The following is a 23999-nucleotide window of genomic DNA, read 5'->3' on the forward strand; positions in this document are numbered from 1 at the left end:
ACTAACGCGATCGCGTCAGCCGAATAGTCGGGTAGTACGAATCAGTTCGCGCGCGCGGTACGATCGTTCTTATATATTCGTCTCTCATTACACCCCCGGCCATTTCGCCCCGGCCACGCGCTCTCAGTTCTCAGTTGCGACAAAAGAAACCCGCTCTCTGTAATTTGCGAAAGGGCATTTCTCGAATTCTACATTTAAATCAGACGCGAAGCGCTACGTGCGGATACCACTCGGGGGGATACGATTCTGCGGAAACGAAACTCTCTGGGGGGTGGGCGGTTCAAGAGGAGCAAATATTCCGCTCTTATGAACTGAAAAAAATTCGACTCCAAGGACCGGAGATTCTGTTTTCCCCGATGAGACGTCAGACTCCCGCAACGACGAATTCGTTCACCCCAAAAAGGAAGTAATTTCAGAATAAGCGGAATCAAAATTTTATAGGCTTTTATTGTTATATACGGCCTCAAGAGGACTCCTCTAAGATTAAGAGGAAAATATTATAAACACATTATTCTTAGAGTTAGAGGGATCATATGTTATATGCATATATAATGTATATCTTATTGATTTTAATATAAATTTCCTCTTATACAGATTATTTAATCTTTTTTTAAGAAAATTATTATTTATTCTTACTGTGCTTTATTCTTACTGATTATGTTAGTCAATTTGAAAAGAATTATTATAATGTGTAGCGAAAAGTAATAAGTTATATATATAGATGCACTTCCGGCTTCAGTGCTATAATAAGTAGGCACGAGTGAAATAAGATCATCGTAACAAATAAATTTCCAATCAGTTTTGTTATGGACTTCATAGCTACAAAGATGCTCATCATAACCAATTGTATGAAACATGGTTAAAAGAGAGAATATATTATTCAATTTCTTGCAATAGATTATAAGCTGTATTTGACCAAATACAGTAGATAAATTATCTTCCTTATATCTTACAGCAACACACACATACCTTTTTTAAAAAAACGTTCCAAATATTCCGAGTGTATGGTTATTTTTTCGCTCATGTCTGGAGATAGAGCATGACTGAACAAAAAAGCCGTCATTCAAAAATCAACGTATTCCTCTTTATAAGAAGAAAATTAATTGATATAAGAGGAGATCCTTTTGAAGTAGCAGGAAAACGAATTAGAATAATATCTAATAAATTTGAGATGAATGGTTCACTTTAATGGCTTGATCGAAAAAGGAATCTTTTCTCCGTAAAAGGCTTCGCTTAGAATATGAGACTGTGGGGAAAAAAAATCACTTTAGAAATAGAATTTTTCTTTTTTGGCTGACTAACGGAAATCCGCGAGTTCTCTCTCGAGTGAAAGCGCGCTCACGGTCCGTTCACGGTCACGTTTTTCTCTACTTTCCGCACGCGCACTTGCAGTCGACCCAACGACTCTGCACGTCTACGGCTCGTCGATGCGAAACAACCCTCCCCGAGACGGAAAGAAACGTCTCGATAGGCTCCGAGGAGCGAAGAGCTCGCACGATCACATATACAGCGGCGCTCGGGACTTTTGTTTCGTCGGCTCGTTCGATATAGACGGCACGCGTGTATTTATACCCGGCCGCACTTCGATCAAAAGTGATTCACTCGCGCGAAGGTCGTCCTCCGGAAATAAATACTTTGCCCATTGACATAGAAGTCCGCGCGAGTACACATCTTCGATTTTTCCCGCGGGTTGTTGGTTAATGCAAGAACACTTGAACTTCCCTCCGTGGCGATAAGCTATGCATCTCGCAGGCCTCATTGGGCGAATGACGTGCGGCGTATATAACTTGTGGCCGTGCATAATAAAGCTCGCCGTGCTGTGGAGGATTAAACAACTGCAGGGAGCTTGCTGGCCGTCGGCGCAAACCGCAAATATCGCGGGGGCGAAGTTGCTGCTTCCATCGACGTTGCCCCGACATTGATCAAGCGTCCCGTAACTCGGCGAATTAAGGGGACGGTTCGCCGAACAGGGGGGCGGGGTAGCAGGAGGTGGGAAGACGAGAAGGGAGGTAACGTTATCACAAACTAATAACATTCCGTTTTCTTCGTTTAATTACTCCCTTCCTCTCTCTCTCTCTCTCTCTCTCTCTCTCTCACTCTCTCTCTCTCACTCTCTCTCTCTCTCACTCTCTCTCTTTCACTCTCTCTCCCTCTCTCTCGCGCGCGCTCTAGCATTGCTCTCTCATCGAGAGAGCGAGAGCGGAGCGATACAGAGCGCGGTGCGCGATGTAATTAACATTTATGTGTACGATGCTTTTATAAGTAATATTAAATTCCCGGGGCATAAACGTCGCGCGGCGTTCGTTGGTGAAAAGCTCCCGGCCTGAAATTATAATTAATTCTCCGCCCCGCGCGGGTTTCCCGACGCGCGTTTAATTATTTCTATCGAATCCGAACACTTTAAATTTACCGCAAATGCCGTTGGCGGTGGTATATCACCGCGCGCGCGAACGCGCGAATCGATTCCCACGCGGTGATGTATCGCCATGGCGATGAAAGCTAAACGAGTGTTTGATAAGGTAAATAAAATTATGGCGAAATCGATGCAGTCCGTTGGCGGAAGTTCCATGCACTTGCCGCGCAGCGCGTAAATTGCGTAAATCTCGCTATCGTTCTCTTTCCCTCTTCCCCGCTCTCTTTCTCTCTTTCATTCCCCTTCGCCGGCGTTTTCGTCGAATTTTATCTTTCTCGAGGCGAATCTCTCTCGACGACACAGCGGGTTACGTTTAATCGCATAATTGCAGTCGAAAATGCAGGCAAAGCTTCGTCTCTCGCTCGTTTCAAGCCCCCATTTCGAGCGCGATATAATAATCGTCTCCTCTCGTATGCACGTCGCGAGAATTTCTAACGGGAGGAAGGACTTGATCATCGCCGCGAGATGAAGATTAATCTTCGCCGGCGAAATAAACGCGAACCAAACGCTCCTCCCCGCCGGCTGTTATTAGCTGAAAGTTCTTGGACGCATTCCAACTTGGAATCAGCCTCGTTTGATCGCCAACTTCTTGCTACGTTCGCGAGATAGCTCATGAGCCACTCCGCCGGAGACAATAATTACGTCCGCTCTCTCCCCGCCTCCCCCCCCCCCCCGCTGGCCGCCGGGTATAAAATGCCGCTGGCATAATTTATTCAGCGGGGCGCGGCGAAAATTGTGGCAGCGCGCTTTTTCCACAGGCGGAAAAGTAAACGACAAGTGAGATATCCCTGATGCGAAACCTCGCAAACCTCGACTGACCGGTCGATTTGATTCGGCAATACTTCGATCTATGCTCGTCTCTCTCTCTCTCTCTCTCTCTCTCAACGAGACACGCCGTTTCATACTTTATTATCCTGTAATGAATACATAAATATTTATGTAAATACCGCCTCTCGCGTCTTGCACAACGCCGCGCGAGACTTTTGCATTTAGCACCTCACCCCGCAATTTTGCATTTAATTTACATGGTGCAATTTCGCAGAATGAATTTCACCGGATCTTTTATTATTTACTTACTGCAGAAGATTAAAGAGCTCTCGCTAATTAAACTTTCACCGTAGCAAGTTGAATGTTTAACGGGGCACTTAAATGATTAAATGAAACTTTAAAATGTTCATGTGCAACATTTAAGGGGGGTATTACATGCGGAAGGTCGCTTTCGAGGCTATTTTTACGAATTTTTTTAACAGAAACAATAAGATCAACGGACTTGAAATTTTCACAGTGTATTCATTAGTGTTCAAAGTATAAAATAAATTTTATTGAATCACAAGAACCGACCCAAATTGCAATTATAGGTAAAAATGCAGTCATCCGTTTGCGAGCTCTCTAGTTATGTTTGCTGTCGATATCGATTCGAGGCCTCTCTTACTACTCTGAAACCAAAAACTGAGAAAGATTTTTAAAAGATACGGTTGCCATTATATAGCCTATACCAAAATGAAGGCAGTGAAGTCAAGTTTGGAGAAATAATGACTGTGCGAAAAAAAGGTATCGAAAATGAAACTTTTTTCAACTTGTAATCATGTTCAGAAAAATGAATAAAATAAAATATAGCTGTGTTCAAGGTAAGGACGAAAACTACTATGTCCACCGTATATCATGTAAAAATTTCAAGTTATTCGTTTCGGTAGTTTTTGCATAATCGTGTCGAAGAGCTTAAGAAAATGATGTTTCCGGATAAACGCGTTTGAAGCTTTATGTGTACCTTCCATATATAGGTATTAACAAATTTATTTTCTACTTTGAACATTGAATGAATACACTGTGAAAATTTCAAGTCGATCGATCCAATCGTTTCTGTAAAAAAAAAATTCGTAAAAATGGCTTTGAAAACGGCCTACTTCGCACGTAATTCCCCCCTTAACACCGTGCAAAATAATCGCCGTGCTTTAACGACAAAAGAGCACCATCTCCCCGCCTTTCGACCCCCTCAAAATCGAACTCTAAACAGAGCCCTGTTATTGATACGCGCGATTGTTCGGATCGGCTAATAACGGCGCAGCCGGTACGAGTGCGGCGGTTGTTTTACAAATTTGCCGCAAATTCATCGCAAATCGGCCCCTTTGTGAGCCGACGTACAAACCGAAATTGGCCACCTCTGCATTAGCAATTTCATCGAGTTAACGCGTGCACGCGCGCACGCGGCCGCTCTGCACGTGCCGCGTCACCGTCCGCGTCTGAAGACACGTAATAAGTAATCAAGTTGCGCGCGAGCGTCCTCTGAATGCGAAGCGCAGTCGATACGGAAAATCAAGCTTCAAAACTCTATAATCGGATCGGAAATTGCCGCGGCACTTACGCAAGCTCGTCCCGTAAGCACTTCGACATTCGCGGCGAACTAAGGCCGAAACTAAGCTACTTGGAACTTACTTGCGGAGTTTATATTCCATTACGTAATCACGATAGCGGTCGTTACGTTGCGTTCGGTGTCATACGCGTGGACATACGCGAGCGCGGCGGGGGGAATTTCGCGGGAAATTTCTCCGCTCGGACTCTCTCGGGCAAAGAGAGAGAGAGAGGGGGGGGGCAAGCGAGGGAAAGACATTATCGAGGTAACGGAGATTTCTATCGTTATTAATAGCCGACGCGAGAGAAAATGATTTATTGACGTGTTCCTCGTATCGCTGGCGGTTCGCTCGAAATTTCGCCGGGGGGGCTGCATACAAATTGAATAAATGCTCCGTGCAGCTCGCGCGATCCCGCGTATTACGAGGGAGCAATATTTTCGTTGGACGCGTTGTTACAATTTTATGGCGACGCGGTGAAAGCCGTATCGCGCGACGCGGGCAGTCGCGCGCGTGAAGGACGTTATCAGGCGCCGTGCGCGGGAAATTTAGCGCGAGTTTAGGATAATTCTGTTCTCGCCACCGCCGGATCTTTCTCTCTCTCTCTCTCTCTCTCTCTCTCTCTGCTGAGGATAATTTTCCCGACGAAATTTGCCAATGACGCGTCCCTAAGCTCGCGGTAAGTCGCGGGTAAGCCTGCGTTTCTTTGCGAGATTTTCTTCGCTCGCGCCGCCGCTACCAGAGAGAACGGGCGAGTTTCTCGGACCGAAATTTTATCGGATTCCACGCTCGCGCCGGGAAACGACCTTCCGTCGCGGAAGTGGCTTATCCGTAAAGGAAACGGGGTCTCTTTACGAATAAGAGCACATGCCGTGATTTCCACGCTCGCTCCCTATCTCTCGAGAAGAAGGAGGCGATGGCGATGGCGGAGGGGGGACACACCGTGCAACGACGTTACGTGCATGTGTGACCCCCATACGTCCGTACGTGTGAGCGAGCGAGCGAGCGAGCGAGCGCGAGTGAGGCGCCGGCACACGTAATGGCGATACGATGTTTTAAGGGATATAGGTCAGGGATTCGCGGGATTCTGCACGTGAATGCTTCGACGGTGTTGTTCTATATCAGGCGGTTAACCTGAATTTCGCAAACGGCCAACATCCGTCCAGGACGTCGCCCGCTCGGCGATTCGCTTTCGAGCGAAGGGACTGGAAGATGGGATGGAAAAGGGGGGGGGGGAAGAGACCGCGAAGCAGTGCGATTTTTTCTCCGCGACGCGGAGCAATCGGAAATGCGATTAACTCGTCGGCGAGAACCGCGCCGGCGCGGCAGCGCGCTCAAGTTAATTAACGTTTACACCTTACGTTTAAATCTTAAAGTTTACACGCGACATTAAAACGTCGGCGCGGCGCTACGTACACGCTTTCCTTTTTCCTCTCCCTCGCCTCGCTGTTTTTACACTCGCGAGAGTGTTTATGGCCGCTGGAGCGTGAGAGAGGGGGAGAGACTATATGTTTTCCGGGCGCGCGCGCGCTGGAAATCACGTCAGAGGTCTCAAAAGGATGACGGTACGAGCGCGCAATTTTTATCCGAGTGTAACGCGTATTTTATTTGCGTTGCTTTTTCTCCCGTATTTAGTATAATCCCGTCAACTTTTCGTGCGCCGGCCGTTACCTGCCGCTCGCGCCGCTCATCTCTCCGTCTTTCATCATTTTTACGGCAAAGTGGACGTTTAATACGTATCCGCGCCACGAAGGACTCGTATTTGCATAATTTCACGTCGCTTTATAAATTTATTCTAGAACATCGTCGGCAAGGGAGAGACAGAGAAGGAGAGGAAGAGAGAGAGAGAGAGAGAGAGAGAGAGGGGGAGGGAGGGAGGGAGAAAAAGAGAGACGAAGACGACGCTTTATGCAAAATAGTTCATCGACCAGCGCGACGTCGTTTGAAATTTTTTAATCGCATGTTAAAGTGATAAACGGCAGCTGATGCACGTGAAGTTCGATTAATTCACAACGGGGCGTTCAATGAGCGACCAGTTTTTCGGATTACCGTCCGCGAGACTGCAATTAACAATGCACGATCGACAACGTATCTGAAAGTCATCGCACTGTTTTTACAGCCGTGTCATCTTTGCATCTCCGACGCGTTGAAAAACCGTCAACCCCGAGTTCCCTCAGTCAGAGACGCGTGTGAAGAAAAGTAAATCCCGAAGAAAGCGTATAAGCTCGTAAGGCCGACATGCATGTATATTCACCGCAAGATGTAGTTAGTCCTCCGCCGCGGCAAGGCGGCGTTGCAGGCGGAAGAGAAAAGAGAAAGAAAGAGCGCGACGCGTGAACAACGCGTGCAAATCCAAATTGAATAAGCCGCTGCCAGCGGCGAGGAAGCGCTCCGAAAGGTCCATCGTGAATTTTGCGAAATCTCCGCGGGCGATCTGTCAAAGAAATACCCGTCGTCGACGGGTCGAGATCGCTCCGGTTTTTCTCCGTCGGGCATTAATATATCGAGAGAAAGGGGCGGGGAGAACGAGAGAGAGAGAGAGAGAGAGAGAGAGAGGGGGAAAGGCTTTCACCTCCAACTTTTTCAGGATATAAGCACGGCATCATCGACCGCGACGACTTCCACCACGGCCCGAGCCATTTTCCAACATATGGCCGGCATTGACCGCGCGCGATCTTTCCAGCACATCACATTAAGCTCTGGAACTTTTCCCGGCCGAACTTGGAGCGGATTCTATTTCCGTCGCGACGAGGGAACGGATCTATACTAACAGGAAGGCCCGAGAACTCGATTCTCCTCCTTTCTTTTTTTTTTTCGCCGGAGGCGAACCCGAGAGCTCCGCGAATAATGCAGTTTTGCGGGGCCGGGGACAACGGCGCGGTGTTTAAAATTTCATGCACGGGTCTCCGAAACACGTCGGGTCGCGCTCCTAACACCCCGCGGTCAATCATCGGTGACTCGGCAGTGGCCGATACACCCGTCGTGGCGCTTGTTCGCTGAAGAAAAAACAGACTGGAGAGAGAAAGTGAGAAACGAGTTGAAAATTTCAGATTTTACAAGTCACTCTTATTTGCCGCGAGATCCGAGGAGGGAGCTGAGTTCTCCCCAGGAATGCCTGTCGATTCCTCAAAGTTGCGCAATAACTTCCCCGGGAAACACCTCCCCGCTGTAATATCTCCTTGCTCGTTCACGCTCGCGCCGGAGGCTCTCAAAAATGTTTACCTTTAGGCCTTTCGAAGTCGCCATCTGTCCCCGACTGCGAGCAAGCACGAAGAGTTTCCTCCGCCTCGAGTTTATACGCGAGCTTCCCCTCCCTGAAAATGTTGCCGGGCGACCGGTTAAGCGGCGTGATTAACCCTAGAACACGCACGTAAAAAAACTTCAGTTTTTTTAACACGCACGTGGGTCTCAGGGACCCAAGCCAACTTTGAATTGCTATAACTTTCTTATTTTTCTTAGTGGATTTAAACGTTTCGAAAAAGAATATGTTCCTTAAAATGTCTACTTTCATTCTGTATGATGCAAAATGCATTTTAAATAAATACAAAATTATTATAAATAAAAACTCACTCGACCGTCTCGCAAGAAATCGGAGAAAAGGCATTTTTCTCCTGATTCTTTTTTTAAATGAAAACGTGACTAAAAATAACTTTGAACCACGTTCTCGGAAACTAGAAGAGTTGAATTTTAAGTGAAAAATTGGGTTGCTGTCCAGTTTCTCAAAAAGTATAATTATTCTGAAGAATGAAAATCGACAAGTTTTGAAGCCTGTTCTTTCGATCATTTTGCTTTCGGTAATTTTCGCTGATATTGGAAAGTCTAGGTAAATGTAACAATAAAGAGACATATGTATTATAAAAAGATGTTCTGCGTCCGATTCTGAGTCTACGCGATGCTCCTTGCTCGCTCGTATGGCTGTCGGCTTCTTCTTCCGATCCTTCTGTACCATATCCTCGTTCGTTTCATCATTTTCCTCGGAAGCATCGCTTTCGTCGTCGAACGGTTGTTCCTCGCGTCGCGGAATATCATCTATTCTTGCTCCTGCGCGAACGTTCAATCTTGTCGTTGGCATCTAAAATTATTTGAAAATAAACGCTAACTAACAAAACACATAAAAATAATACATTTTTCAATATTATTTGTATACAAGAAACTTACATTTATTATCTGAGTGACGTTGGAATAAGTAAATTGGCGTTGGAAAAGACGCTTCCTTCGTGAACAAAATCCACGTTATTCCACTAAAAACAAACTGAAGATTTACATAAACATTCTTGAAAGGTCACGTTTCAAACGCAATTTCAAACAGTATTGTGTTTGATAACAAGAAAATATACTTAATACGAACACGAAATTCAGCACCAAAGAGAATATTCACTTTCGCACTGGTGACACAAAATGTTCGGATTTAACGCACGTGAGTCTGGGAGACCCGTCTCGAAAATTGAAATGTTTATACTTCAGTTGCTTACTTCAGTGAGGAATTACAGCCTGGCAAAATCGACGGTATTTAGGCATAAAAGGGGCCCTCTCCCCGATTTAATTTATCTTTAAATATGTTGTTAGGGAAGTCTTTCTGAGTCGTTTCATATACATATATAAGGATCGGACGCAAATAGCTTCGGAGATGCAGGTTGAGAAAGGATAGAAATAACAAGTATAAAAATAAATGTTTAATGATGATTTATTCAGTACTAACGTTGGGAATTGGCAAGATTTCAGCCATTGCATCAAAAAATGCGGTAATCGCCACGAAACTCGCTTCATATGGAAAGTCGTATTGTTCTGTGTTACATGAGTTTGCGATTTTCCACGTGACGCAAGTTCGACCAGACGAGGGGAGTGCGGGTGGGGGGCCTTCGGTGTGTGTGTATGCTTCGGTGATTCATTACACTGAGAGAAAAGTATATGATATTTGGAACTATAATGATATAGTAACTAAATTATAGTCCGAAATATCATATTTATAGTAAGTATTACCATAATATCGGTAATAATTACGATATAGGCATAGTATAACCAACCATATAATAATTTTACTAAGAATTATAGTAAGTTAAACTAAAATTAACTAAAGTTAAAATAAAATTATTTTATGGATACAAATATAAAATGATAGGTAAGGTAACTCTTTTATATAGTCAATATTACCAGAATATTTGCTAAATGATGACAGATGTAACTATATGAATATTAAATCTCATTATATTTGTAAATGAGAAATTACCATATATGTGGTAAAAGTAACTAAACAATTATTTCAGACAATCATTGACTATATATTTGTGTTTATTCTACTATATTTTACAGGTTCCACGAACTATAAAAATATGGCTAACGCCAAAATGAAATGAATAAAATATAGTGAGATTATAGTTAATTCAACTATATTTTTCTATCAGTGTACTCTAAATGAATTTTCATATTTACTACTTTCATCGTTTCTCAGCATTCCCGAAGCTATTTGTGTCCGACTGTTATATATGTATAATATATGAAACGACTCAGGAAGACTTTCGCAACAACGTATTTAAAAATAAATTGAATCGGAGGGGGGGCCTCTTTTATATCAATAATTACCAAATCGGCGATGGGGGTCTCACAGACCTACGTGCGTGTTCTAGGGTTAAGACGAAGGACTCGGCCTTATAGAGTGTCGCGCAAGGACCTGGACGAGCGCGTCGCGCGGCGTTTCTACGAGCGCGACACCGCGGCCGATATGACAGCCGAGAGGTGGAGACGCGCCCATTGTCCGCGCTATTCGTCCGTGAGAATCGAGCGCGCTTTTGTCCTCCGAATTGCGTTCTTATTGTCGCCGCGAAGGACAGCCCGGCGGCCTGTCGCCCCGGCGCCGATTTAATATGCGGCGCGTAATTAATACACGTTGTAATTTAATATTCTAATCCCGCGTGATTGGAGCCGCGCGTGGGTGTGTTTACGCGCGCGCGTCTCGAGGATGCTCCGAGGGTCGTGAGATTGGAATCTTGTGATGAAATTCATATTTTTTTATGTTCCCGTCCCCGTTTGGCGAGTGGCCTTCGCGCTCTCGCGAGCTCCAGCCGAGCGCGGCAAGGCAGAAATTGGACGGAATTTACGATACGGCCGGCCGGATAATTCGCGCGCGACCGGATGATTTACGCGGCGAATTCTCTTCCCTTGTCACGAACGGCACCGAAACGATTTCGATCCATGCACGAGTAATCGAAGAATGAAGCGCCACACCCTGCGCGGAATATCTTATTCCCCGGCAAGATTGAATGCTAGCCGGTGAGAATATCGCGAAAATCGCTGGGCTATAAATAATTCTTCTAACGGCACATCCTCCGGCCAATTTAACGGGCAGGTGCATTGAATTTCTGGTGCTTTCTCTCTCTCTCTCTCTCTCTTTCTCTCGCTCTCGCTCTCTCTCTCTCTCTCTCTCTCTCTCTCTCTCTCTCTTTCTCTCTCTACGCCCTGCCCTCCTCATAATTTTACATTCTCCGCGGGGAAAGAAGACCGCCCGCGGTACCTTTTATGATATTGCATTAGCGTAATTTTGCATGTAGCAGAAAAGATCGCATTATGGCGATGGGTAGGCGGCAAAGCCTGCGTAGGTGTAGCTGTAGGCACTCGCTCCTCCGTTGAATATTTACGAGCAGCTCTCGTGTAAAAAATAAGGAGCACGTCTTAAAGATCGCCGTCAGAGGCGTCCCACGCAGGCTGAATAAAACAGTCGGCTAGGTAGCAACGCGATCCTAAGTCCCATTCCATGATTCTTTGAGCAAGGGGTTGGACGCTGATCGTGATGGTGGACGATGGACGGTGGTGGTGGTGGACAGTGGTGTCGCGTGCGAAGATGGATCGGAACGAGACATGAGCAAGGCGAGACGCCGTTAGGGATTATTTCCAGCTCTGATTATGCGCGATAAATCTTCAGCCCTTTTCGCCCCATGCCGATTCGTGCATTAAATTTCGTTCGGACGCGGCCTCGCATTTTGGCGCTGTTCGTCGACAGCCGCTCTGTTACATCATTCGCAAAAAATAAAAATACAAGCCTGCGAAATGTTGAAACGCGAAGGGACATTCGAGCTGGAGAAATTAAGATGCGTGTTAAAGCGTTGCGCGGGATTGAAATTAATCTCAATGTCAAACTCGCTGCTTTGCAGTGACTCGAAGACTTTAATTAGTGTTAATCCCTCGGAGTTGTATCGGGATAAAAAGAAGAGAAGGAAGAGAAAAGTCAAAACTGTGAAAAATCTACACAACGCCAAAGATAACAATCGAGCAATTATATCGTTGTACCTTTTCGGTAGGTTTCTTCGCGAACCACATTCTGTCGTCGGAAGTAAAAATGAAAGTAAGAACAATGTGTTTTCATTCTCGCGAATTTCAGATATTGCGGAATACGGTGCGAACGTGCGTGCGTGTGTACGTGCGTGCGTGCGTGCGTGCGTGCGTGCGTGCGTGCGTGCGCGCGTTCGTGCGTGCTCCGATTAGCGTGACGCTAATAAATTTACGTCGGGACTGAAAGCTTTACGCCGAACTCTTGATTATCACATGCGTGCTCCGGCCGCCATGATTACATTTGCGAAGGTCGCCGGTACGTTTCTAGAGAATTTGACGTAAAAAGTTCATGTTAAACGAATATTTATTAAATTATTCAAATTACATCGACGCGACGCGCGACAAATTACAGAGCGACGATGTTAGCTATTACGTTACATCAATTATAATTTAATTTTGTTAATGACGTTACGATTTAACCCTCTCAATCATGCAACATTGGATGAAAATTACGAATGCATGCGATGGGTTCGAAGGTTCGCATTTGCGCCTCTTTCGGAATAATTCCACGCGAAAAGTGAAACACTCTCTGCCAGAAATCAGCTGTTACTCGATATATCAATACAAATGAAGACGCAACACGCATATTTCGATAGGGGAACTTGTTGCAATATTTCTCTCTCTCTCTCTCTCTCTCTCTCTCTCTCTCCTTCGATGTAAATCGATACAAAAAGGATGATATGAAAAAAGATAAGCAGATATTCCTTCTTTTGTTTGTTCTTTTCGTTTTTATTCGCCGTTTCGCACACATCCGGCGCCATACGGCAACTGCGGGTATCAAACTATACATCGAGCTTATCTTCATCTATTGGATTTTCGGCGAAGCCTCTGGAAAAGGCAGTCTCACTTAATTTAATAGAATCCATATTTATAGCTCATAGTAGTGGTTCACCACTTCGTACGAGGTTGCACGTCGAGGATTACCGACGATAACAACGATGCGGTGTACGAGGCTGAAGAAACCGCCACTCGAGTTTCCATTTAATATCCATTATTCTTCCTCCTCGGATTAAAATTTTTTTCGAACGATTTATCCGGCGATACACTTCTCGGTGATGTAACAGCTGGTATTAAGGGAGTTTATTGATTCATTCGCATTTATTTCCATTTTATGCTCGAGAGGCATTCACGGGACGGAGTAACAATCGGCAACTTTGCCGACGACCGAAAGCAATTAACGCAATATTCAAACTGTTTACTTATTCTCATCGAAAGAGATCAATCCACGATGGAAGCGTGTAGGGCGCGCACTTCCACTCTTTCTGTCCCGGCATCGTCAGGGTCTTCACGTCACTGTTTACAGTAATTTTGCTCTGTTATGGTTGAAACATTTGAAGTTATGTACATATTTTATTACCCAAGACTTTACGTTTATGACTTACGGCGAAGTAATTAGACTGATCGCGTCCTTCAAAATGTATGACTTATCGTTGACTTGTACTACTGCGTCGATCAAAAACGAAATTATGCTTCAACTTTTTCAACTTTTTTCTCCTTTTTTCTCTCTCTCTCTCTTTCTAAATTACGTTAACTTTCCGTCAATAACATCGCTTTCTCTTTCGTCCGTCGTGACGTTTCGTATCCAATGTTTCGCGTATCGACGAATAAAAGATCCCGCTCTTTATTCGGTAAGCAGCTTTCTTCCCCTCGCATTTCGACGTAGATTATAGTGACGACTGAATACACCACGCATCAGCGTCTTTGCATGTACACTTATCTTCAGTTAACGAGTTTGGAGTGTTACGCTCGCAAGTTGCTAGCTCTTCTTCCAGTTACGCCACAGTCTTTCTTGAATGTCAACACATGCATGTATTTATGCACCTTGCATAGTTACACCTTGCAATTATCTGCTCTTTTATCTACTTCCATCTTTAGTTACTGGCTCTAAAGCTCAAGGCGCGACTCGTCAAACGCGACCTACGCTGTCGATTCACTTTAACGCGCTGCTGTAGTTGATACTTTTCTTCTTCGCACGACTTGATTACGGATGTTTGCATTCCTGTAAGCTCTAAGCGGCTGCAAACTAACTCTACTCTGCTCTGCTCAAAAATTATTTCGCCCTTAAGCAAACAAATGTGCACGAAGCGCGTATCGTCGTACGTACCCCGAGGAGACGTCGCCCTCGACCTTGTCAGTTCCAGATTCCAGGTTCTCGCAAAGACCTTTCTCCGCCGATCCGGCTGAGTCCTTATTAAGCGCCGTGCAGTCGGCGGCTCCAATTTCGTACTTCAATCGAGCTTGTCGGCCGAAGCGGCCCTAAAATTTATATCCCTTGGCACCGTGGGCGCTCGTAATCATAACTTTACGCCTCGCGGGAGCTGCGCGCGCGTGGATAAGGGACCGTATCCGTCGTCTCTTCTGCCGTCACGCGACTGCTTGTAACATTTGCTGGTATTCTGAAAAGGTCATACTCGCTGCCAATGGCCATGGTCGTGCACCGCATATGCTGATGTGTAAGGGGGAACAAGAGAGAGAGAGAGAGAGAATCGAGTCAACTGCATCTAAAATGTAGCCCAACGGGCCAACCTCTTTTTGAAGAAATGTTTATTGCGAAATTAAAAGTGAACGTCGTTTGCCGCGGGCGCACTTATGTCTTCCGTGGGTTCCAGGGCTTATTCCATCACATACGCATACACACATTCACGTATCCACGACCAAACAAGTATTCTATTTGTAAAGTGATTTTTCCCATAGTCTCATATTCTAAGCGAAGCCTTTTGCAGAAAAAGGATTCCTCTTGCGATAAAGCGACTAAAGTGAATCGTTTATCTGAAATTTATTAGATATTATTCTAACTGCTTCCCTCTTACTTCAAGAGAATTTCCTCTCGTATCAATTAATTTTCCTCTTACATGAAAAGGAATATGTTGATTTGAATGTCGGCTCCTTTTGTTCAGTCATGCTCCACCTGCAGACATGAACAAAAAAGTAACCATATAGTTATGGGTCAGAATATTTGGAACGCTTTTTAAAAAGTGTTGCTATAACATATAACGAAGATAATTTACCCATATTTGGCCAGATACGGTTTATAATCTATCGCAAGAAGCTGAATAATATATTCTTTCTTTTAATTATGTTTCATACAATTGGTTATAATGAACATCCTTGTAGCTATAAAATCCATAACAAAACTGACTGGAAATTTGTTTGTTACGATGATCTTATTCATTCGTGCCTATTTATTTATTGCAGAACCGGAGCCAGAAGTACATCCATATACATATTACTTTCCGCTATACATTATAATAATTTTTTCAAATTAACTAGTATAACCAGTAAGAATAAAGTACAGTAAGAATAAATAATAATCCTCTTAAAAAAGATTAAATAATCTATGTTTCAGAAGAAATTTATATTAAAATCAATAAGATTTGCATTATATATATAATATATAATCTTTCCAGCTTTAAGAATAATGTGTTTGTAATATTTTCCTCCTAACCTTTTACCGCCCGACTTTTTTATAAGTGTTTTAAAAATAAAATTTGAGTTTTTTTGAATTGAGACTATAAGTAGTGATAACCAAAAAAAATATCAAAATTTTATATTGATTTTTTTTTATCGTTCGTTTTTTGTTTATTGATAAATATGACTTGGATTCTAAAAGCATATACGAAATGAGCAACCTATACAGAGGAAAATGAAGAGTAATCTATACGACATAACTCTGATAGTCAGCTTGACATTTTTGAGCTGAAACTTTATTATATTTGTGAATGAAGTTTATCATTCAAGCTTACTATTTCAGAAGAATATCTTATAGATCACCATTTAAATAGTCAATCGTCCCTTCATTTTTCGCTGCATAAAAAACTGTAGGTCATCAGGTTTCACGAAGATAGGTTGATTTCTTGATTTTTGTGTCCACCATATTGGATTCGCCATTTTGAATTTCTGTATTCTTTTAATTTCACATTTTGCATCCATTTTGCAGAAAGCTTCCAAATATATAAAATTATAACAGATACCAATCTATTCATTTATAGTGCACTTTTAGATGTCAGTAACAATGCTAACTATGCCTACTTGGAATTTGACAAAACATGTTATCATTAAAACTGATCTAAAAATAGACTAAACCGAATCTACATACAATCTATATACCATTTTTTAGAAGAAGAATTCACCTTTACTGTGAGAGTTGCAAAGAAAACGAATATATCCCCTTTTTTGACTAAGTTATTCATTCTTAGTCTTCTTAGTCTTCTTAGGATTCTTAAATGCGTTTCTGGTAACTATAGTTACCGAAACGCATTTAAGGCGTTAAAGGGTTAATCTTAGAGGAATCCTCTTGAGACCGTGTATAAGAATAAAATCCTCTAAAATTTAGACGATTCCGCTCGTCCTGAAATTACTTTTTTTTTTTAGGTGACCGACTATCTGTACGGGAAGGTTATATGAAACTTATCAGGGTTTCGATGTGATTCTCTCGTTACGCGGGACGGGAACATAAAAAAGACTTTCCGCGAGTGAAGTTTTAGTTGAATGCGAACTAGCAACGCGGAGCGTCGTTTATCCATCGTTCGCGAATCGATCTCTTTCGTTTCGTGAGAGAGGAGAAAAAAGCTTCAAATTTTGGTGACAACGCTCATTGAGGAGAACAAAGCTGAAGCTCGAGTGAATTTTCAGACGGCGAGCCCGGACACACGCGACGTGCGATTTATATTTTATGCAAAGGACTGACTCGTTTTAATCGAGGCGCTCTTTTATCGACAATCGCTCCAAAGTTGAACGCTCTTTCGCGAAACGCGGGGAATAGACGTACAGGGATTAATTCTCGCAGTCGGCGATCGGTTTCCGAATTGCCTCGAAACACAGCTGAAGCGGCGGTCGAGTTTTGGAACGGCCGGCCGGCGCGGCTGGCAGACGGGAATCGCGTCCGCGGACACGGAAGATCGTAACTTCATACAGCGAAAGTTCGAGTTAATAAGGCGCTAAAGCTAGCGGTGAACTTTACGACGATCTTATCGCGGTTTCGATGCGCTGTTGCACGCTCGTAAACGTAATAAGCGCTTCACCTATGCGCCTCTATCGATTCGCCCGCGCGCTACAACATTTACGTCGCAGAAGGATTCTCTCTATCGCGGCAGGACATCGCAGTCTCCTCCCACTGCCTCGGGCGGGCCCAAAGTTCCTCTCCGGCTCGTTTTAATTCCCCCGTTACATTAACGTCAAATAAACGTTCGCAACTGGCACGCGTCTGGCCGCGCCGCCTTCACCCCGCCGCCTTCGTCCCCCACGCGCTCCATGTAATTTATTTCAATTGTTATTACCGTAATACGGTGCACCGGGGAATTAATCTCGTCGAGCGTCGCCGCGACTTGAAATATACCGCCGCCGCCGCCGCCGCCGTCGTCGTCGTCGTTGAGCGAACAATGTGACGTGGCGCGCGCGCGCGCGCGACTGACAAGTGACGTAAATGAGGCCGCGCGGGGAAACGAAACGAACGCCGAGGAATAGCAAATAATTAAAAAATTCTTGCTCACCGCGGCCGAATCGCGATCGGCACGCGACGCGACGCGGCGTCCTTAAGTGTCGTCGCTATTGAGTAGTAACCACTGCGTGAGCGACGCTGTCCGATAACATCGGTCCCTACGACTACTGCGCGCCTGACAATAGCATACTCAGTATTCACCGCTCTTTTTCAGCGGGACGATGTAGGTCATGGTGATATCACGTTCAGAATTCCTGCTTTTTTTCTTTCTCTCTCTCTCTCTCTCTCTCTCTCTCCCATCACCCACAGCGATTCGCTACCCCCTTGTCCTCACACCTCCTGCCCCCGCGCCGCCACCCGTCATCACTCCGCCAGCCCGACGCGCGCGCGCGCACGCTTATCTTCTTTATTTCTCTTTAAGCCTTTTATGTTGCAGTCGCGGCCTGGCCGCAGGCAGTTTTAATCTTTCGGCGAGAATTACTTTATCCTTTTATCGCACTTCGTTCGCCCCTTAACCATGAATATATGAGCTCTGAATATATGAGGTAACCCGGGGGGAGGGGGAAGCGGTCTCACAGCGAGGATGTATCGTCTTGTTCCTTTTTCTCTTCTTCTTTGTCACTCTTGAGTCGATTTGCACCGCTTGAGATCCGAACATTTTCGTGTCTCTTTGTCTTTGACGTCGAAACTTCAGCAGATAAATAGAGAGAGAGAGAGAGAGAGAGAGAGAGAGAGAGAGAGAGAGAGAGAGAGAGAGAGAGAGAGAGAGAGACAGAGAGAGAAAGGGGGAGGGAGGAAAAGAAAGAGAGACAGAGAGATACAATGAATACCGGGGTTGAAATGTAGATGAGAATGAATTAATTTGCACTTCGACATAGACACGGACTACAAATGATCGGTGTCTGAATATTTCTCGTCGCCGAATTAGCCGCGGCCGCAGCCGCGGCTGGCAGGCCGCGTTTAATTCTAAGACGTCCCGCGCGCATCTTTTATAACGACCGCGCCACTTTATTGCGACGGCAGCCCGTATGAATATGCAATATTCCTAAGCCCGGGCTCGGCTATCAGCGAGCGCGCGAGCGAGTCTCGGTGGTTCTCAATTCGACAATGGAGCCTTTTGTGACCAGAGTTTGGCTGTCCTCCATTCTTCGGGTCGCGTATCGGAGCAGGCAATCCGCGGAATTTAGGTTGAAGTGCTCCCCAAAGGTCCGGATTGTGCTCGGCGACGAGAGCGGCACATGCCGAAACGAGAACAAGTCGGTCGATCAAAACAGCCCGCCGGCAGGGGACGGGCCGCGTTGCGAGCAAGAAACGGAGGGCGCGAGAAACAATCCGGAAAGCTTCGCGAAAGCACAAGCTCACGCGCCACACGTCGGCTGTTTGTATTCCTTCCTCGGCGTCCAAACATCGCGGTTATTCCTCGCGAGGATACACCGCGTCATCGTGGGACGTCACGCTTCAAGCTGGCGCAAGCGACGGAAAGAAACAAGCAGCCGCGAAGACGATCTGCGCTTTCCTTCGAGCGGTGTCGCCTACACTAGGAAAAATGTATTGTTGCGTAAACGAAAATTTTGTTGTGACAACAAAATAATTTGGTTAAAATATGCCCAACAAAACTGTTTAGTTCCTGTAAGCAAATATCTCGTTCGATTACGGTTTCTTCGTATAACGTAATACTTTTGTTACAGCAACCAAAAAGCTTTAACTATATGTATTTTGTTAAAAATACTATAATTTTTTCTTAATATATGAAATCTAAATTTCAGTGCACAGAAAGACAACACAGTATCCATTGGACATTGTTTTAGTTTATGTAAAATAATATTTCGTTATTACATAATTTTTATGGATGAAATAACTAAAATGCTTAATTTTTATATATGAAGTCTAAGAACAAAATCATTTGGTCCAGAGAACAAAGCAGAAAAATATATTTAGTTGAGACAACTAAACTATTTTGTTATATAAAACAAGATATTTGGTTGCTATTAAAAATCAGCCTCAACTAAACAGTTTTGTTAGAGATACTAAATTTTTTTTCCTAGGGTATAGATTTCACACACTAATAAGAAACTACCCGAGCAAAAAATTGTTAAGGCCATCCTCTTAGCGTAAGGCCCCGATAAGGCTGAAAGTAGGATGTTTTAAAAAGGGATGCCTCCATTGTTGCCACATCTTTTAGGGATATCTTAGATTTTACGAAATAAGGCTTTGATAAGAAAAACTGATGAAGGCCTTAGAAGGATTTTTTTAGGGATGCCTTAGATCTAATAAATAAGGCTTTGATAGGGAAAGCTGAGAAGGATTTCTTTGGGATGCCTTAGATTTGACGAAATAACGCGTTATCATGGAAAACTGATGTGGGCCTTAGAAGGATCTTTTAAGGATGCTTTAGATATACAAGATCAAGTTTTGTTATAGAAAATTAATAAGATCTGAAGCGTTTAATAAAATTGTCGTAGTTTAATATTGTTTAGTAAGTACGCCCTATCTGGTTTTTTTAAAGATTTTTTAATTATACTGCAATTAAAAACAAATTTTATTAGTTTTTTCAATTGCCATATTCATTAGTCTCTTCCAAGGATTTTTCTAGTATTCGTTTTGAAAAATGCAGCAAACTTTAATAAAAACTTTAATAAAAACAGTAGCAGGATTTTTATGTGTAAAGAATGCTATATTTTATTGTAAAATATGCTATGTTTTTAAAATAAAAAATTCTTGTATGCTATTGGGTCGATCGGAAAGTTCCGTCCGTTTTTTTGCAAAACGTATGGCTTTATTTAAGAAACAAAATGAAAAAATACATCAATCAAAATATTGTCCATCGTTAGCGATGACTGTTTTTCCATCTTTCGGTCAGCAAGCGAATTTCGCGGCGAAAGAATGACTTATTTTTGGAGGCTATCCAATTAGAGCGCCATTTTTCGACGTCTTCACAAGAATTGAAGCATTCGTCAGCAAGTGCGTGTGCCATCGACCGAAACAAGTAGTAGTCGGAAGAGGCACAGTCTGGTGAATAAGCCGCATGGGGTAACACTTCCCAGCGAAGTGCTTCTAATGTTTCCTTGACAGATTTTGTGACGTGAGACTGAGCGTTGTCATGAAGCAAAATCACTTTATGCTGTCTCGTTTCATATTCTAGTCGTTTTTCGTGCAATGCTCGGCTCAAACGGATCATTTGCTCTCTGTAGAGATCCCCTGTGACTGATCACTTTTCAACAGCTCATGGTACAGCACACTCTTCTGATCCCACCAAATACAGAGCATTGCCTTCTTTTCGTGGATATTCCGTTTTGGCGTCGATGTTGAGGGTTGGCCGGGATCGCAAATAGTTTTTCGACGCTTGGGGTTGTCAAAATAAATCCATTTTTCATCCCCGGTGATGATACGATGTAAAAACCCCTTTCTTTGTTGCCAAGCAAGCAGAATTTCGCAGGTGATTTTTCGCCCTTTAATGTCTCTTGGCTTCAGTTCATATGAGACTCATTTTCCTTCTTTGTAAATTTTTCCTAAGGTCAATCCTTCAAACGATCAGAAATGACAGATTGAGCTGACAATTTAATGCTTCTGCAAGTTGCTTTTGCGCTTGACATGGGTCTTCGTCCACCAATGTCTGCAATTCTTCGTCTTCGAATACTCTTGGCCGTCCAGGATGCTGTTTATCCTCTACATTAAAATCACCACTTTTAAAGAGTCGAAACTATTCTCTGCATATTTTATCGGAAGGAGCATTATCTCTATAAACTTCTACAAGCATCCGATGAGCTTCAGCTGCAGTTTTCTTCCAAGTGAAGCATTAAAGATTAATACTTCGCGCAAATGACGCTTATTTGGCTCAAATTTCGACATTTTCGATGCGGTAAAAAACAATGTTATTGATGCAAACGTAAAACTTTATGTACCGAATGTTATTGACAGATGTCAAAACAAACCATTAAGCTTCGTTTAGACATTAGAGGTTAACGACAGTTCTAGCTACAGCTACTTGCCGCTGGATGGACGGAACTTTCCGATTTACCTAATAACAAGGTTATAAAGAAATAAAGAAATTACAGTCCAAATTTCTCAGAATGAAAAGAACGAATATTTTTACTCAAGCAATAATAAAAATACTTCCTTATAAGGCTCCATTAATATTGCCTTATAAAGCCCTGTTGATATTGCCTTATAAGGCCCTCATAATATTGCCTTATAAGGACCCATTAAACCACTTGTTACACAATATCTTGTAGGACCCTTGTCTTTCTATTCCTACGAGGATCCGATTAATGTTAGAAAAAAGTAATCAGGCCCTTACCAGAGCCCTATTAATTTTTCTACTCGGGTAGCTGAGGATCAAGCGTCTGCGGCGCAAAGCATCCTCATCAATCATGAAGACGCACACGCGTTCTATTTCACGCGCGAATATCGCGGCGACGCGATTTCAAGCACCGTAGCGTTCTTTCCTGCGAAACTCGTCTGCGTTTTACCCGGCGAATCGTTTCCAACATCGGAACACGACGTGAGTACCGGAAGAGGAGATTGGGGGGGAGCAGAATGCTCTTCTGATGTTTCGATCGTTACTGCGGGATTAAAAGGGATTAAGGGCGACGCGAGCGATAAACAACGCGCTATTCCCCCCGACGGAACAAATACGGTATAATTGTAACGTAACGTTGCAACGTAGCCGCGAACATCGTCGACGCGGTGTGTGTGCATGTGCCTATGTGTATGTGTGTGTGTGTGTGTGTGTGTGTGTGTGTGTATACATATGTAGATATGGCGGCGACTTCATTGACGTCACGTGTGAATTCATATGACTATCGCGCGGCCGCGCCGTTTGCTCGCTTCTTTATACGGTTATCGCGTAACCTTTGTTACGCGATTCACGGAAGCGCGCAGGAGCGGACGCAGGATCGAACCGTCTCTGCCCGCCGCGAGTCCCGCGAACATCGATACGCAACGGACGACGAGAGAGCGCGCGCAATCTTATTATTTGTATCCGCGATTAGCTCGGGACTTTCACTGCTCGAGCGTATTTTCTCGCGGCTTGTCCGCTGGCTGTGGGCGAGTGGAAGAATCGCCGCGTGAAATCGTCGACGATGAGAACGACCGGGAGGAACGCACTTGTGCGACGACTCGATTGTGTTTGCCCGTTACGAAGCTGCAAGCCCGCTTGGAGTCGCGCAATCGAGGATTCCGCCGCCGCGTATTTCATCGTTCTTCCAATCGTTCCATTACGCGCGCGGTCTCCGCCCGCCGATTGTCAAAGCAAGGTGCTGTTGAAAAACGACGAGTTGGATGAGAGAGAGAGAGAGAGAGAGAGAGAGAGAGAGAGAGGGAGAGTGTGCTCGGGACGAAAGCCAGAGTTAAAAATCCTTTTCGAGATTCCTCACTTAAATCAACGCACTCGTCGCGTCACTCGCGCAAAGGAAACGCTCCGGGAAGAAACCTGATTAAGGGATGAAAGGAGGTATAATGACTTGAGCGCTCGAGCGAAATCCTTTTTGCGTTTAATAAGGCCTCGTCGGAGTGGATACTTCGACGCATAAATTATTATGGAAGATGACAATGAGCGCGAGAGATAAGAAATGCCGTCGTTACTTGTTCTCCGGCGGATCACGTTTCTAAGAACGCGGAGAGCCTCATCCGCGTCGGTCTAACGAAGTGTCTTAATAAGGAAGCTGTACCAAATGGAATAGAGAAGTTCCCCCCTCTCTCCTCTCCCTAAGGAGTTAACGTCGAAATGAATTGTTTGCGCTCGGCGTGCATACCATACAAATTCGACGCAGCCTGAGCGAATTTTGCAATTTTGTCAGACTGCAATCTGCGTTAATTCGTTTTAACGGAGCTTATTAGACTCTCTCCTTCTCCTCTCCCCCCCCCCTCTCTCTCTCTCTCTCTCTCTCCCTCTGTCTCTTTCTGCCTACACTATATATTTACATATTTACGCTCAAAGTACATACAGTCTCTGTGCGATATCGCGACCGACACTTGCTTCTGAAATGATGCCGATTCTCTCTCTCTCTCTCTCTCTCTCTCTCTCTCTCTCTCTCTTTCTTCTTTTCTCGCGTTCTCGCATTCTTCATCGTTTATCTACGCAAAGCTCTCTTCTCTCTCTCTCTCTCTCTCTTTCACTGATGGAAAAATATAGTTGAATGAAAAACTATAATCTCACTATATTTTATAGTTCATTTTGGCGTCAACCATATTTTTATAGTTGGTGGAACCTGCAAAATATAGTAGAATAAACACAAATATATAGTCAACGATTGTCTGAAATAATTGTTTAGTTACTTTTACCACATACATGGTAATTTCTCATTCACAAATATAGTGAGATTTAATATTCATATAGTTACATCTGTCATCATTTAGCAAATATTCTGGTAATATTGACTATATAAAAGAGTTGCTTTACCTACCGTTTTATATTTGTATCCATACAATAATTTTAGTTTAACTTATTATAATTTTTAGTAAAAACATTATATGGTTG

At 43.9% G+C, this 23999-nt stretch overlaps 1 protein-coding gene across 2 annotated transcripts in view; it reads left to right on the forward strand.

The window, feature by feature from the left end:
- The window catches only part of Teh1 (tipE homolog 1 phospholipid transfer protein), a 46638-nt gene that overhangs the window by 20147 nt on the left and 2492 nt on the right, over positions 1-23999 (forward strand). The window lies entirely within an intron of this gene.

Source organism: Harpegnathos saltator, unplaced genomic scaffold, assembly GCF_003227715.2.
Source record: "Harpegnathos saltator strain DR-91 unplaced genomic scaffold, Hsal_v8.6 scaffold381, whole genome shotgun sequence".
Classification (NCBI taxonomy): Eukaryota; Metazoa; Arthropoda; class Insecta; order Hymenoptera; family Formicidae; genus Harpegnathos; species Harpegnathos saltator.